Raw genomic sequence first — 17,039 nt, forward strand, 5'->3', positions numbered from 1 at the left:
ATGAGAATTAGAATAACAATAATGGCAGATGAGAAGAATTCAAAATTGGCATAAACTCTATTTCTCATCATTAAGTCTATCATAATGACACGATAAGCTAGCTAAGTTGCAGTTGACCTCAATTTCAAAGGGATCTATAACTACAAGTAATTTTTTGCTGTTTTCTAGACTCAATCACTATGTAATTTAGCAGTGACTCTAAAATAAGATAAACAATGTATTAGTGATGGAAGGAATAAAATGAAATGAAAGTGAAAATGAAATGCATGATTGCAAAGCTGAATCTTAAGGAATTAACAGACTGCCAAGCTCACTATGTCCAGACATAGTAAGGATTGTCTTTAACCAACAAGCACAAGGTTTTCATTAGACGAGAAAGCAGTGTCCAGGGACCGCTTAATCCCTAACTAATTAATATAACTAATGAATAAGCGATAACAAAATAACTAAGCTTGTGGCAATCATTCAACCACAAACTTGTAGAGAAAGACAAGCAAATCGGCACACATTCATTAAGGGTATTTATGTAGTAGAAATAACAGTTAAGGTGGCTCAAAACAGTTTCTAGCAATTACATTATGATGGGTCATAATAACCACTCTTTATCACTGGATGCTACCTCAGAACCACCTGAAAGTTTTCAAACATTTAAGTTTTTTGATACCATGATTTTAGCATCAAGTGATAAAGAGTGGTTATAATGACCCATCAAAATCTTAAGAGCCAATTCCTGTAAATACTGAGAATGAGATGACAGTCGTCAAATTTCAGATTTCCTCATATTTTGCCCAGATAACGTCTATAGTGAGTTGTTTTCGAAAATAAAAATTGAAAGGAAAATCGCCATTTTAGCTGCCTGCTGCCGCCAAAAATGGCTGAAAATTGGGCATTTTCTTTTTGCTCATACAGATCAACGCGATGATATCTATCAATATACTTTCGGTAGCTCATAGTGCATGTCTTGCTGTTTCTAAAGCATTAATTTGATTAGCAAAAGCTCCAAGTGTTATAATATTTTAGGCCGATACAAGTACCTTCATCGAAGCTCATGAGTGAGAGGGCTAATTTTAGCTAATTTCAATACCATCGAAAGCCCACTGGTACATTGAATTTGAAGTCGAAACTAAAATTTCTGAAAGCCCATACTCCATATTATGTTGTGTAAACGACAAACGACAATGACAAACATGTATTTTTAAGGTAGAGAGGAAAGGTGTGTTGTACAACTCTTGTGAATGTGGTAATACTTTCCATTAATCTATGTAGACATGCCGTGATAACAGGACCTGTGGCTCTGTGATTCGTCAAGTTCTGTCCTTTCGCAGAATTAAACAACACCCCCTTCCCCCCTACATCTTCCAATTTCGTCCAAAAATGTTTAGTTAGACTGACAATGCGAACTACCTTACTTGCACAAGCAAACAGTTTGGATTCACTCGCCACGGTCTTCACTCACTTCGCAAGTGGCCGTTTGTCATGTGTTTGTCACGCAACCCACATTTGCTGATTTGTCTGAACTGGGACCACCAAACAAAAGTCAAGTACTTACTCAACTAACGCCACAACAGTTATTCGTACTGGCTAACAGAACGACGAAGTCGTGGAATTTTCAAAGGGGGCAAAGTCTGGAAATTTTGTAAGGGAAGAAATCTGGAGAGCGTAGTGCAATTGGCGAAGAAACATTTGTGCCTTTTCTGTCTTGCTACTTTGTATGTTTCATAAGTGGCGGTTGACTGTTGGAACACTTGAAGCAAAATGATGTCACAGTATGTTTTATTCAGAGGTATGTGCCATATTAGGTGACAGGAAACGAATGATTCATCTATAAGTCTGGTGGTAAGAAGCAGGGGCAATTGTACCCATTAGAATTGCAAGCCACAGGTAAGAAATACAACAGTCGAATTATCTTGCCGTAATATTTATGCCACAACTCTGCGACAGTTGATCATGAGGTTTCGCCAACTGCTCGCACTTTGTTATGATTACCTGGTCTCAGACCAGGATTTCAAGAAATGCTGCAATGAGATGGTTATTTTTAAAGTAGTGTGCCTGTTTACATGAAATGGTTGTGCTCAAATATTTACACCAAACATGATGGATGCAACTGTAATCGATTGAATGATTACTCAAGTTCCATGTTTGAAATGTTTTTTTTAACTGTGGGTCTTCCACATAAAACTGCCAATATTGAACGAATAATGAGTGCTACAGTTGTAACCTTCAAAAAGAAACATACAGTAGGTGGAAGTAAAATCAGTTTCGGGCGATATGCACGTGCTGGTTATCGAAATAAATTTGCATAATATTACAATGTACCAAAAGCAGCGTCCATATTTATTTAATTGCAAATGTTTGCCAAAGTTAATCATGTGGTCAATCTAAAAGGAAAAAAAACAGATTGCAAGCATCTTTATTGACGAAAAAGGCTTCCATTCGCTTATTTTTGTTGTTGATGAAGGTAGCTTTCCAAGTTCCATGTTGGTTTCATGAATGACGAATTTCTCAAAATGTACCACACGTTTATTGCTCTTGACAGGGTACTTTTTTCGGGCCGCGAAAGAGACTTTTACACAACATAATATGGAGTATGGGCTTTCAGAAAATTTTAGTTTCAAATTCAATGTACCAGTGGGCTTTTGATGGTATTGAAATTAGCTAAAATTAGCCCTCTTGCTCACGAGCTTCGATGAAGGTACTTGTATCGGCCTAAAATATTATAACACTTGGAGCTTTTGCTAATCAAATTAATGCTTTAGAAACAGCAAGACATGCACTATGAGCTACTCAAAGTATATTAATAGGTATCATCACATTGATCTGTATGAGCAAAAAAGAAAATGCCCAATTTTCAGCCATTTTCGGCGGCGGCAGGCAGCTAAAATGGTGATTTTCAGACTTTCCTTGATTTCAAAAAAACTAAAGTGCTTCAGGACCCCTGAATGGTATTTTCAAAAACAACTTACTATAGAGGTTATTTGGGCAAAATATGAGGAAATCCGAAATTTGGCAACTGTCATCTCATTCTCAGTATTTACAGGAATTGGCTCTTAAATGCTGGAAATTTTTTTTAAGATTGGTGAATTTTCACCTATGGTCACTGAGTCTGAGGTGAGTAATTGTCTTAGTATAATTTTCAGATGTGAATATCAAGGACTACAAAATAACAGACAAAAACATAAAAACACAGACGCAATTGTTTGTGTGCACACACGTTCATGTAGCTGTAGTTTTAATAATAACCTTACATGTACATCGATCATCGAGTTCAGTGGCAAAACAAACTAGCGAAATACTACGAAAAATAAATTCATCTGGCACCTTTGTTTTATCATTGTTGATTTCATTCACAGTTATTTTCTTTGCCTAAAAATGAGTAGCTTAAGCCTTTAGTTTGAAGAAAAATAAATTTTGCTCAGTTGATCTGACATGCTAACAATTGACGTACCACTACGTTTATGATTCTTAAAAGCCTTGAATACAAGTTCTTGAAAAGATTTTTGGTCCTAGGGCGACAGCAGTCATTTTGAAAATTCTCCATCCTTTCAAATATCCTGGACTTAGAGTGATGTCTTTCAAATAAATGAAACTTCATTCAGCAACTGTCCACCATGTTTACTTGCCGAGATGGCAAAGATGGCAAGCTTAGCAACTAAGCTCTAGCGGGGTGAATATAGCATCGTCATATGATGAGCTTTTCTACTAATCAGAATGTGCGATTGTTATATTCACCTCTAGAAATTATACTTATTCTAAATATATTTATAAAAATATAAAAAGCAATTTTTACAGCAACAAGTCTGCCATCCAATGAGATAACAATAATTAAAGTAAATAACTAGGGAGGGCTCCTCAGAAGAAGAAAAATGTGGTGCCACTGTTGAAATACTCTTGTCAAAGCAAGGACAAAAGTTAATAAGATATACAAGCTGGTTTGTAATTGCACAGTTCAAAATCAAACGACAGTTATACCAGCAATACTGGTGAATTTCAAGTGAATTAAGTGGCTATTTGTTCACAAGTTTGTCCAACAAACTCATCAGTTTGGTCTTCTTGCTGCCTCAACATTAGTTGTTGTGATGGCAAGAGTTGCTGGTGCTGTTGTTGGTCTTGCATCAGCTGCATCATTTCACTTTGTTGTTGCTGATCAATACCTGCCTGTAGATGTTTTGCATCCAAATCGTGTTGCTTTTTCTTTTCAGCTGGAGTTCCACAAGTTCAAGTTCCTGATCTTTTCCCACTTTTTTGGACAGGAATAACATGGTCTCGCTGCCATTTCTCTGTTCTCTTCACTTAACTTTTTTGTGATCATTTTTGCCTGAATGTCTCTTCATCATCCCCCACGCTTTCTTAGCGCTTTAAGTCTCATATCTGTGGCCTTTGCCTTCTCTATTTGAGCCTCTCCTTTCACACTTTCGTAGTCCTCTTTTGTTTCTGCATCAGCTGTTTTTTTCAAGTGCCACAATTTCTTCCATCAAGTTTTCAAGTTCTGTGGGTTTGGGTGGCATGATGCCCAAGCCCCTTTCCTCAGCTCTTAATCTATTCACAGAGTTGAGAAAAAACATTTAGAATGTGAAAAAGCACAAAAAGGGGCATTTTATTTCTTAACTGAAATTCAGACAATCATGGACAATAGTCTTGGGAGAAATTTGCACTTTTGATGCTTTTGCGCACACGCCAGACACAAATACTACTTCACCAGCCTAACCTCGCCCCCCACCCCCCCCATACAATGTTGAAAACTACTAGCTGCAATTTCTCCTGATTTTCAACATTGTATTGGGTGGGGAGGGGGAACAGTAACATGTTTTTAAAAGGAAAGCAGCGCTTTTTTCAAACTTCAGTAGTAAACCACAGATAATTCACTAAATTACGTAAGTGTCCCAAGGACTTTTGTCCACGATTGTATAAAGAGTTACTATGCAAACTACATATCGTTACATTGGAACAAAGGAGAGTACAGAACATGCTAGTTACAGTGCATAAATGCCTACACGGTGCCGCACCATCGATTTCACGAACTTATCTACAGGTGCGTGAAATCGGTTCCTATATTTTAGGAGGTTATGCTAAACTGAAGCCACCTGCTGTTAGGACAGCAATATTTGGTCTTAACTCTTTCCGTCATCTCACCTCTAATGCATGGAACAAACTACAGGACACTACTCGGAAGGCTGACACCCTTTCTATGTTTAAACACAAACTCAAATAATTTAAGAATAGACAATCACTGTGAATTAGTTTTTTATATAAATTCATTTAAATGTATTAGTTTTTCTATTTAATGATTAAGTGCTTTTTGGAGATACTAGCACAACAGTGCTATTTCCAAAACAATTCCGAACGGAAATAAAGTTTATGTTTGCATGTATGGGTAATTTACATAAGACATGCACATGATGAAAGGCATATGCACCTCAAGTAATTCAGTTGGTGGGGATTCCATCGCATATACTTTATGCTGACAATCACCTTATACACCTTAGGCTGAATCCGAAGTGCTTAGGGATATACAAAAAAACTAATGTTCAAATAAGAACTCCAGATCAAGTCAGTTTTAAAAGGGCAATACACTATTGCTTATACAGCTCACCTAATGGTAGTTGATCTAAAATTGTTAATTTGGCAATTGTCTACTTAATATACAGAGGTTGGCTGCTTAACACAAGTTCAGAAATAAGCGTTAGGCCATGTAGAAATGCAACTCTATTTCAATACAGAATATGTTTGAAAGGAATTAGATAGTCACTTGAAGACAACAATTAATTTGCATTTAAATAATTTTATTACTTATCAGTTCTGCAACTTTACGCTCTCGTTTGTCGTGAGCTTGTTGAAAGGAAAGTCAAACTTCCTACAGTACATTCTTGCTGGCCTCTAAATAGGGGGGAAAAGTAGGCACTAAATAGGGGTTTGACTGTAATTGGTTCCGTTTCTCAAAAGCATTTTTAAGAAGCATGGTTCTCCAAAAATACATAAAAAACAGCTCAGGCTGTGTATTGGACTGGCTACCAATCAGCATCAATCAATCAATTTGCTGGCATCAATCAGCGAATTATCAATTCTCAAGTATACTCAATGCATGATGGACTTATTTAAATGGGTTTCGTGACTTGGGAATGATTCGTACTAAAGTACACCGTCAAAAAAGAGTATCCACAGAGAATATTTTATTGACGGAAATTCCATAAACAACCCTAAATTACTATTACTTCCCTCCTATATTACTAACATCTCTCAAGAAATGGTTTCCCTGAAACTGGCAACTAGCAGGCGAAGCAAGCAAAATCATTTTGTAACCAGAAATCGACAGCAAATTTTGCAAGGCTGAATAGGTTACAAGACGTAGTTATTCAAAGAGAGACCAAGGATGTTGCTAACAAATAACCTTGCAGTAAATCCTTTGAACCTCTGGTGATGACCTTGCATAAGGGACCAGTTCTCCTCAGTGACCAGTTTTCCAAAATACCAGAATTTTCCAATTAAAATCCCTATATATTTGGAATCTCTTGTAAGCGACCACAACTACTTTTAGAGCTAAAAGTTTCAAATTTTCTTTTGTTTCTAACTTCCCTTAAGCAACCACTTGAAAGATAATAGAGTCAAAATTGGATAATAAGGTGTTGTCATTCCCAGTCCAAGAGACCTGGGAGCAAATGTCTGGTAATCAATGTTCTTTGTTGCTAATATTCAACTCACTCCATTGGGGTTGCCTCGGTAGCTCAGTGGTTAGAGCACCTTCCATGAGATCGGGGTGTCTAAGTTTCGAATCCCACTTGGAGCATTTGATTTTTCCAGCATTTGTTCTGTTTAATATAGATATGCATATCAGAGTTTACCTCTCTGATGATGAACAATTGGTTCAAAATATGCCGTGTTACATACTTGTTAAGGTGTCATAACATTCTCGCTTTCCTGAGTAGTTCAAGAGCCAAAATTTCTCAATGGCGAGTACCAGATTTTCTCAAAATTGACTTTTCACATGAATAAAAGGTTTAAAACATGGGTTATTCTTCTTTCCGACAATCCCAGACAAAGAAGTTGTGACAGTTGAATACGTGATCCAGCTCAACTGTCCCAACCACTTTTGTTTGGGACTGTCTGAAAGAGATATGCTAGGAATTTTCTAGCGAAGGTTAGCGCAAACAATTGTCATGTCATCACGATATTTTAGAATTTGATTTTGGCTCAATGACGTACACTTTTGTTTCTGTGAATTAGACAGAACTTTCCTACCTTAATCTAGATTAAGGCTCGGTGCAGATATTCACTGAATATAACTTGTAACATCCTGTAATAAAACAAAACTCGTGATCTGCTTCAAGCAAAATGGCGTTTAATGGAGCTGTTGTCTTCTATTTAAGACATTTTCCAGGATTATAAATTTGCAAAGTAGCAGATCTTTGTGTTGTTTCACAGAATAGTATTAAATAAATTGATTGAAACTTATCCTTGTGCAATAGTCACATATATCACGATTACAGGTGACACAACTTCCAGGTCCCAAGTATTTCATCAATGTGCACAAATAACCAACAATGGTTAACCATTTGAAAGTCAGTGTTTTGCACCCTAACCTTCGCTGTTCTTCCCAAATGGAAGAAGGTACAAAAATTTCCCACTTCATATCATTCAAATTGCAGGATGGAAGAAATTTGGTGGCAAAATAGTAGAGTTTGACATGTGAAATAAGGTTAATCGTTTGCCGGAGACAATAAGTAACCTTTGCTGTTCTTTCCAAATGGAAGAAGGTACAAAAATTTCTCACTTCACATCATTCGAAATGCAGGATGGGAGAAATTTGGTGGCAAAATAGTAGAGTTTGACACGTGAAATAAGGTTAATTGTTTGCCGGAGACAATAAGTAAGCTACGTAACTACCCTTTCTGTTTTAATTGAATGGTTAACCATATAAACCTTCTTGCAAAGCTCTGTTTTGCTAGTTCTTGAACAAACAATGTTAAATAGTTTTTAGTAATTCCTACAAAGCGGAAAAAGTTATAATTCAAATGACTCAAAGCAGTTTGAAACCAAAATGTTTTACCATTAATGGTTAATCGTGAGGCTTAATCATGGCAGTTAACCCAGTGACACTTCTGAAGCCGAGAACACACCTCACTTTATGCGCGTTCTGGTATTACAGGGAAAACAAAGAGAGACATGCATAATTTAATCACATTTAGGTAGCAGCAACGCTTTATTGCTGTCCACTGATAAACTCCACGAAACGGCTAGGAAAAGGCAAAAAGATCCACTTGCTCGGTGCCCACTCTCTCAACCGAATTTGCATCATTTCTGTTTTTCGTGCGAATCAACAACCCCTCTAAAGACATGGACAAGATTCTCATTTTCAGTGCAGGATATAGAAACATCCTTTTCAAACACAATATCTTGGACATAGTTGGATTTTAGGAGCAAACAGGTGAGCTGTTTGCCCCTCGAGAAGCTATAGAGGTTCATGTGACAGACTTATCAATCGCCTACCATAGAAGGTCATTTAGAGAGATGTTATTTAACATAACTGTCTTATAATTAAAGAAAATTAGAACTGTATGAGATCCTACTTCAAAGTTCTTTCAGTTTAACGGAACTAGAGTATAACCAGGGAGTATAAAAAATGCTCAACTCAATATGAATTGAATCCTAGGAAGCATGGTACACCTCAAGAAATATACCAAATTTTGATGTTGTGATAGCAACAAGCTCAGTTCCAATCTCTTTCCTCTTTAGTCTGGCAAATATTACTATGTATATTTATCCTGTCTATTTTATTTTATTTTTTTCATTTTTATTTTATTTTAGTTTTTTTTCGTTTTTCCTTTTTTTTAATTTAATCTAGAGTCCAGGGTCCCATCCTTGTTTTACACTATGGCAAGCAAGGTAAAAGTTTGATTTACTCTGTGATCAGCCATGGTTTGTCTGGCTTAGGTCGGTAATAAGGTTGAGATGACAGATATATCAAGGCCACTTGCAATCACTTGGTATCTCGCACCTCATGGTGTCCAGATTGCATCAATCTCATTTGGTCAAGTTTTCGACGTTTGTTTTCATGGCAAAAAAGTAAGCCAAATCCAGACCAGCCACCTGGACAATATATTTGAATGTATTTCTAAAAAGTCTGAACACAGGGGACCTGAACACTTTATCACCAATGGAAATGAATGTACAGTCAAACCTTGATTATCCGGACTTTTTTCTCTGGTCTCAATTTTCATGAATATTGATTAGTGGTGATCTTGAAAACTCAAAGTCGCAAAAAGCCCGATAATCCTTTCAAAAGACTGTTGAAACAGCATATCATCCTGTGCGCTTTCCAAAATTCGCAAGTGTGACGAGACAAAGAAATATTCTGACATGTTCATCTGATATCTGATTGGCTCAATTGTTTTGTTACCAAGGGAATTTTATGCTTGATTAGTTCCTTCTGCGTGGGTTATGTAAACACGAGCGATCGATCGTAAACTCAAATAAAAAACATGTCTACGAAGCAAAAGTGAGCCGTTCTATCGATGAAAAATAAGCAGATAATTATTTCACATTTGGATAAAGGAGAGAAAGGAACAAATTTAGCTCAAGAATTTGACATCAGCAAGCAGCAGATCTCCGACATATGGAAGAACAAAGACAAGATCCTAAAATTTACTGACAGCATCGAGACAAGTGAAGGATTAAAACGAAAGTCTCTGATCAAGCTACAAGTCTTTGAAGCAAACAAACATGCTTGGACATTTTAGACCTTTGTAAATACCTGAACTGAAAGTTTTTATTTGTAAATACATACAGGCTGTGTAGATCTCACAATTAAAATGATGTTTTCTTTGCTGTATACCTTTTGTTTGCATTTCTATCTCATTAATAAACATGTTTTCAATTATCCGGAGCCTTGATTATCCAGACTATTTACCGAGGTCCGGACGACTCCAGATAATTGAGGTTCAACTGTACTGTTATTTACCTGTGTTCCTGTGTCTTTTTGAGTCATTTAGAAGGGATTTGAATGAAGTGAAGGCGGTTTTCATTTCCAAATATTATCTCGTCTGCTGCTTTGTAATTATGATGCTCTGATTACTTCTCAAGTTTCGAGTAACATTGTTAACTATTAACTCTCATCGGGGAGAGAAGGAGAAAAGAGACAATCTGAAAGTTGCACGGTTTTGGAATTTGAATCGCCTGGTTAGCGGGTTAAATGAATGGAAACAGAAGTCACATTTAACTAGAAAATGTTGGTCTGTAAACAAACACCTAGAGACAATGTTCAGCTAGTTAATCAGCCTAGTCAATAACAGTTTATTTATTTTACATGAATGTGAATGATTTTGAAATTTTGCAAACCAAAGCGAATTTTCTTTGGGGCGAGCAAGAAGATTTTCATGAACGAAAATCGAATGGGACCTTTAAAATTGCTTACAGACCAAAATTTAAGCTTGTTCTTTTGTTTGTTTTTTTAATGTCAAAACATGACATAACAGTCATGCAAATGTATCTCAGAATATTTTTTGAGAAAAAGAAATGTATTCCATAACTTCTTTGATCTACTTGGTAATGGTTGACTTCACTGTGCAAAGTTCAAGGGACTTTTCGTGTCAAGTTCCTACCTTGTCTCAGGTCATGTTGCATGTAAGTCGCCTGTCTTGTTCGCGCATGGTTTTTTCTTCACTCAAATTCGTGGCCATAATTTCCTTTCAGTTGAGCCTTGGTAAACTTGAGTGGCGGTTATCTTCGAACTAATGTAGACATCTGACCAAGAGGTGATTTGAAAATGAATTGCTCACTTTGACAACATGCATTTAGGCTCACACTTTAAACCAAAACATGAACATACAGTTCAGCAAGCTATGCTGTTTTGTGGTAGACGGGGGGCAAACAAAGAGGTGATATGCATTGCAATTGAAAAGGAGAATTTTGTTCTTAAATATAGTTAAAGGGGAAAGTGACCTCTTTCTTTTCCTTGGAATAGAAGTTCTGCTGCCTGATTGGTGTCTCCTCCACAGGACTCCAAAGCCTGTTCAAGGTCTTTTGTAGCAGTATGTGGAAACAACTGCTTCAGGTAATCTAAAGGATCTTCTGAGAAATTGAAAGTAAGGCACAGCTTTAACTGGAAACATGGATTTGTTTTGACTTCTAGCTTTGTTTAAATAAAGTTAGGTTCTGTAAGTTCCTGTACACAATTTTTCATAAAATTCTAATACTATCTGTCTAGTAAAATACCAAACCCCCAGAGTGATTGTGCATGTTATTCTGTGAGGACTATGTAAACTGTTTTGGAAAGATCAAGAATCACATGTCATACCTTGGTCACTGTTGACTTCTGTTGACACTGTCAATGATGGTGTACAGGACTGCTCAATCCCTTCAGTCATACTTCAACAAAACAAGAGAAAAGGTTTCCTCATTAAAGTAGAATCAGCGAGTCACTAGATATTGGAACTACATTGTAGAAGTAACTGTTTAGGAAGATAGAAATCCGAACCTTTAGAGACACATATGACAACATTGATCTAGACAAGGTAAACAAAACCAGGTTATGGAAGGGTTGTTTCAGATACTAAATGTTAATACTGAACTCCAACTTGTGACCTTACTAAAACAGGTCTACATTATGGAGTGCCATTTGTAAAAAGATGTTTTAGCTTAATTTTGTCATTTTTTTTGTTTTTCACTAAATAAAGTTTTGTGATATGATATCATACATTAATGATTTGATATAATAAATCCTAATTTCAAATCATGCGCTTATGATTTGATATAATAAATTATTATTTCAAATCATACATTTATGATTTGATATAATAAATTCTGATTTCAAATCATGCAGTTATGATTTGATTTATTAAATTCTATTTCAAATCATGAGTTTATGATTTGATATAGTAAATCCTGATTTCAAATCACGACTTACTGATTTGAAATCATAGCTCAGTCATTAGCTATTTGATGTCCGGCGGATGATGGTAAAATTAAGCAATTCCAAAGTCAAGCCCTCTCTTCTTAGCCTATATGGTGTATGCCTATATTTAAAAAGGTGTGGAATTACTTAATTTTACTCTTAAATTTAACAAAGACTCTGTAATTACTTAGTTCTCATTTATACACATTCGTATTTTGAACGAGTTCCTAGCTCCTTGATGAAACATGCTAAAATAGGTAAATGATTGATTGATTATCATAAGGTCATCGTTTTCAATGAGCTCCGTTTTCAAATTGTTTTCTGTCCACACGAAAACAAAAAGCATAAGTTGCTCGCTGGGACAGGGGCATACCTTGTGAATTTTTCAATATTGAGTATCTTCCCATGTGTTGGAAATTCCTTTCCATTCAAGTTGTACATTTTGATTTAAAAAAGTGGCAAATTAATACAACAATTTGGTGAACAAAAAGCAAGTACTATCCAAATCTAACGCTTGCTTATATAGGAAAAGAGAAAGATTCAGATTTCATTTGCCTAGCTGATTTCGTTCCAGATCCTGATATGTCTTTCTGAGGTATTTGTAAGTTTCGTTTGTGAATTTATTTTCCTCGTCCAGTTGGAAATTGACAAGCAGTATACACCCAGTTGGTAAGTTATCAGTCCAATTTTCTCCATTTGGTAGTTTCCACGGCTTCCAGTCCTTTCTTTAACTCCCCTTCAAATATTCGATATCAAATGTAGAGCCGTCTTTTACTGAGATCACTTTTCCTATCACAGGAGGTTTCTTGTAGCCTTGAATGTGAACAGCTACCAGTACATTCTCATGCAACACTTCCAGGTGGTTTTGCACCCTGTTGACTAGAGCAGCTAAAGTTTGCTGATTCTTGTATCGACCAGAATATACCTGAAAGGAAATAGCAAGTTGCATGAGTCAGAGTGACTCAAATGACTGAAATGTTACACTGTATACATACAAAATATTACATAATGCCTGGTATTGTAATGTAAACTGCATTGTAAGGCTTCTTTTTAGTTGATATTAGTCTTGCTTGCATGTATGGCACTTAACTCATTCATTTTATGTATCTAGCTATGCAACTACTTTTTGACACCAAAATACGCATCATTATTTTGTTTCCCTTCTAGTAAAAAGTCTTCTAGTGAAAAATAGTCTGTTTTCAATCTGAAACCTTCCTCTCAGTGACCTCAAAAGTCACTAGGAAGAGAGCTTCCAGGTTTCTCTACCAGATCAAGCGCAAGTGGGTTCTATTTTTTTTTAATTTGCTCGAAAATTAACTTTATGGGTGCACTTGCAATTTCCGTTTTAGTTACCTCGGGTATCTCCTCGACTTGATCTACAACAAGCTTCTCAATTTCAGGGGGAGCGTTCCCCAGGCTTGGAATCGCAAGGACACTTGCTGTTTCATGTTGGTCTTCAGCAGGAGCTTGGTCACCTTGCCTCTGTTTTGTCAAGAGGATATCATCCAAAGGCCATGTTGCTGCTTTTTCTGGAATCTTAAAGATACCGTCCTTGTCACTTAAAATTCGGTCCACCACTTAACGTGTTTGTCTTCAAAGCACCTTGAGTTGTAAAACTTTGGGATGTCACCTTTCAGCCTTTTAAGATCAATTTTTTCGTTGGATGATGGCACACAAGCAGGTATCCCAGAAGGTAGTTTGTCACTCTACAACAAAGCAACAAATGAATGTCATAGTTTTGAACATTACAAGTCCATTAATTTTACAAATATGAATGTAAAGGTTATATTTCTGTTGAAAAATGTGCTTGCAACTTGCATGTCTTTAATTTCCTTAGCTTAACAACAAATCACAACTATATAGAGGTTAAACTCATCTGACAGGCATGTGGAAAGTAATATGCCCAATTACTATTATGATTTTTGTTTTTATTTTTCCGCTTATTAATGACTCCTATACAATAAAACTTTTATGCAGTTCGATGACAATGCCTTCATTCGTCACATTACTTGGCTTCCATGTCTTATCCCTTGACCAGTTTTTGTACTTTAAAACAACATCACCATTTTTGGCTTCTTTTATAACGAAACAGTGGGGGTTGGTAATGTTATGCAGTTCAGCTGAAGCTGAAGCTAGCCACATGCGAACATCGTAAATCACGTCGACAAACTCCACAAACCTCAGCTCTACAAAGTAACAGGTTTAATGAGTTACAAATTTTAAGTGAGAATGATCCAGGGTAAATCAATTTTAGTTACCTAGTAAGATTCTGATGTTGTTCTTTCTGATGTTTCATGCAATTCGGCTAAGGAGTTGGTTGATGTCCTCATGTGTATGCACGACCATCAGGAAGTTGATTTTTACCTTGATGAGAAACAGAATGTATTTAATGCATTCAATTTCATGTTTTAAAGTTTGAACACGCGAAGTGTTAAAGAAATATACCTAGGCTACAATACTTAGGAACAATACTTGTAAGTCTACAACAGTACCTTTTTAAACACTTTGTGTTTTACTAAGACTGACAGAAAAATGATGACGAACTGATGTTTGTTTTCTCGCCAGCGGTTATCCATTTGTAAGCCGAGTACATTTGGAATGTAATCCATGCGGCGCAAAGTTCTCAGAAGAATATTTATTGTGAAGTTTGAGTCATACCCCACTGCTTCACATCTATAAAGGCAAGGACCTCCCTTCCGTGATTGATGACTCCTAAAACAAAACAAAGAAAAGAAAATGGAACAAGCAACTTTTCAATATCTGCATGAAAAATGATACATTTGAGAATAACTCCATCCTTTATTCACACAGGTTTAATTTCAATTTATGCATTCATTTTCATGTAGGTTACAATAACATACAGTGAATACCGAAAAAAATATTTATAAAATATATAAACCAGCAAGGAAGAACCTGTCAAATGGGTCTTCAGTCTCCAAGCACTGGCATAAGTTTTGGCTTGATTAAGTAGGGTGGGAAGTAGGAGCTTGCTTTGGTCCATCCCATCCATAATAATGCTCTTACAATTCTTGCTAGTTACTGTATCTTTGGCTTTCCCTCTATGATAATAATACTTTTCTCTCTCTTCCCTGCAATAATATGTCACACAATTAAGAGAGATCTTTGTTTTACTAAGGTTATTTACCTACACCAGCCACACTAACACATGAATTTGCTGAAAAGTAGTCCAAAATATATGATGGAGAGTAGTAATTATCAGTACTGGTATTTACCAAAGGGGCCCAAGTTATTGGTGTAATTGTAAAGATTCTAGAGGTTGCCTTCACTCAAATCTTAAACAACTACAAGGGTAGCGCGGTGTGAGATATTCGAACTCCACTTGGTAGATTTAAACTGATTTAATGACAGATCAAGTCCATAGATCTAGTTCACAACAAGTAGCGACTGAAGAAATAGCAAAAACCAGTAGATTGCTAGTGGTAGCAGATACCAATAGGAGTAGTAATCATACAAGTAGATGTAGTAGGTTCGAACTGAACAGCGATAGTTAAGAATACGTCCTACTTAGATAAGGCATAAAATACAAATCTAACAGGATAGAAAAATCATAGTAAAACTAACAAGATCATGCATAGCATGAAACAAGTAGACGTGACAATTGATACTTGAAACTAGTAAAACTGAGATGATAACTCTTGTCGTAACAAACGAAGACATCAATGGCTATTGCGCAAAATAGCTAAATATAGTATGAAAGAATCACAATTTGGTAATCATATGACAATAAGCCTTAGCAATAGTAGAGCTGTGAAAGCGATTTCAACAAAACCTAGATAAACTAAATGAAATCTTTTTGTGACAAAGAAAGGACTAACAATTTGCAACTTAGCAAATATCTACAACAATAAGAACTTACGTACTTTGGTTGATGACTCGCACCAAAAGGTAGCAGAGAGACAGCGAAATACACTTGAAATAGCGCTAACTTGGATCCTCTGATCGTAGCATGGTAGCAGTGTAACAATCTCTGACTAAAAGAAGTTGCGCGTCATCTTTTATTGCCTATGCTGTGTGAAAAAACTAGGGCGTTGTGAGAAACATGGCACCCACAATAAAGACAACTTCCAAGCGGCAAAATTTTAGAGCTATTACATACTTGTGAAAATCACAATTTTATGAAAGCTTTGATTTTGAAATCACATACTTGGCTTTAATTATAACTGATATTAAATCAGTGGGAAGTTGCAGTGGAAATTGATAAACAATCGGCGTTTCAAAACTAACGATCAGTGATGGCTCTGAATTGCCATGTTGGATCAGAATAAGTGGGCGTGGATGGTGAAAGAGTCAAAGAGGTATTTCCTCTTCATTATGCCTTGCTCCAACTCGTTCGGTCAGTTTGCTGATTTTGGAAAAACCCTTACCATTATACAACGGTCATCCCAACCGGTTTATTCTGACAAATGGTAAGCATCCTAGCTTTCTCGCAGTAGCAAAGAAGTTGTGCAACATGCAGTGCGATTGCATTAGTGGGGCATTTAACCAAATATCATCAACTGATGAAATCTTGCCTGATGTAAATCATAGGGGCATATACGACATGCAAAATAGTCAACAGACTTATGCGTTAGAATCTAGATGGAATCATGTGGTGCCATGTACTGTTCCTCTGCTCCTCTTTGCCTACTGTTCCTCTGTTCCTCTGTGCTGTTTCTTCTGTTCCCCTGTTCGTACTGCTCCTCTGTTCCTCTGTGCCTACTGTTCCTCTGATCCTACTGTTCCTCTGTTCCTCTTTGCTTACTGTTCCTCTGTGCCTACTGTTCCCCTGTTGCTCTGTTCCTCTGCTCCTCTTTGCTTACTGTTCCTCTGTGCTGTTCCCCTGTTCCCCTGTTCCTCTGTTCCTACTGTTCCTCTGTGCTTACTGTTCCCCTGTTCCTCTGATCCTACTGGTCCTCTGTTCCTCCTTGCTTACTGTTCCGTAGTTCCTCTGTGCCTACTGTTCCCCTGTTCCTCTGTTCCTACTGTTCCTCTCTGCCTACTGTTCCCCTGTTCCTCTGATCCTACTGGTCCTCTGTTCCTCCTTGCTTACTGTTCCGTAGTTCCTCTGTGCCTACTGTTCCTACTGTTCCTCTGTGCCTACTGTTCCCCTGTTCCTACTGTTCCTCTGTGCCTACTGTTCCGTGTTCCTCTGATC

The 17,039-nt window shown here is 36.8% G+C and overlaps 1 long non-coding RNA gene across 1 annotated transcript; it reads right to left on the reverse strand.

Moving 5' to 3' along the window:
• Positions 1-230: 230 nt before the first annotated feature.
• On the reverse strand, positions 231-12,600 carry LOC145501152 (uncharacterized). The gene is made up of 4 exons (XR_014051194.1): positions 12,258-12,600; positions 11,288-11,358; positions 10,933-11,061; positions 231-4,536 (listed from the first exon to the last, which is right to left on the reverse strand). It is a non-coding gene; the product is annotated as an uncharacterized LOC145501152 (long non-coding RNA).
• Positions 12,601-17,039: the final 4,439 nt, after the last annotated feature.

Source organism: Orbicella franksi, chromosome 10 (assembly GCF_964199315.1).
Source record: "Orbicella franksi chromosome 10, jaOrbFran1.1, whole genome shotgun sequence".
Lineage (NCBI taxonomy): Eukaryota > Metazoa > Cnidaria > Anthozoa > Scleractinia > Merulinidae > Orbicella > Orbicella franksi.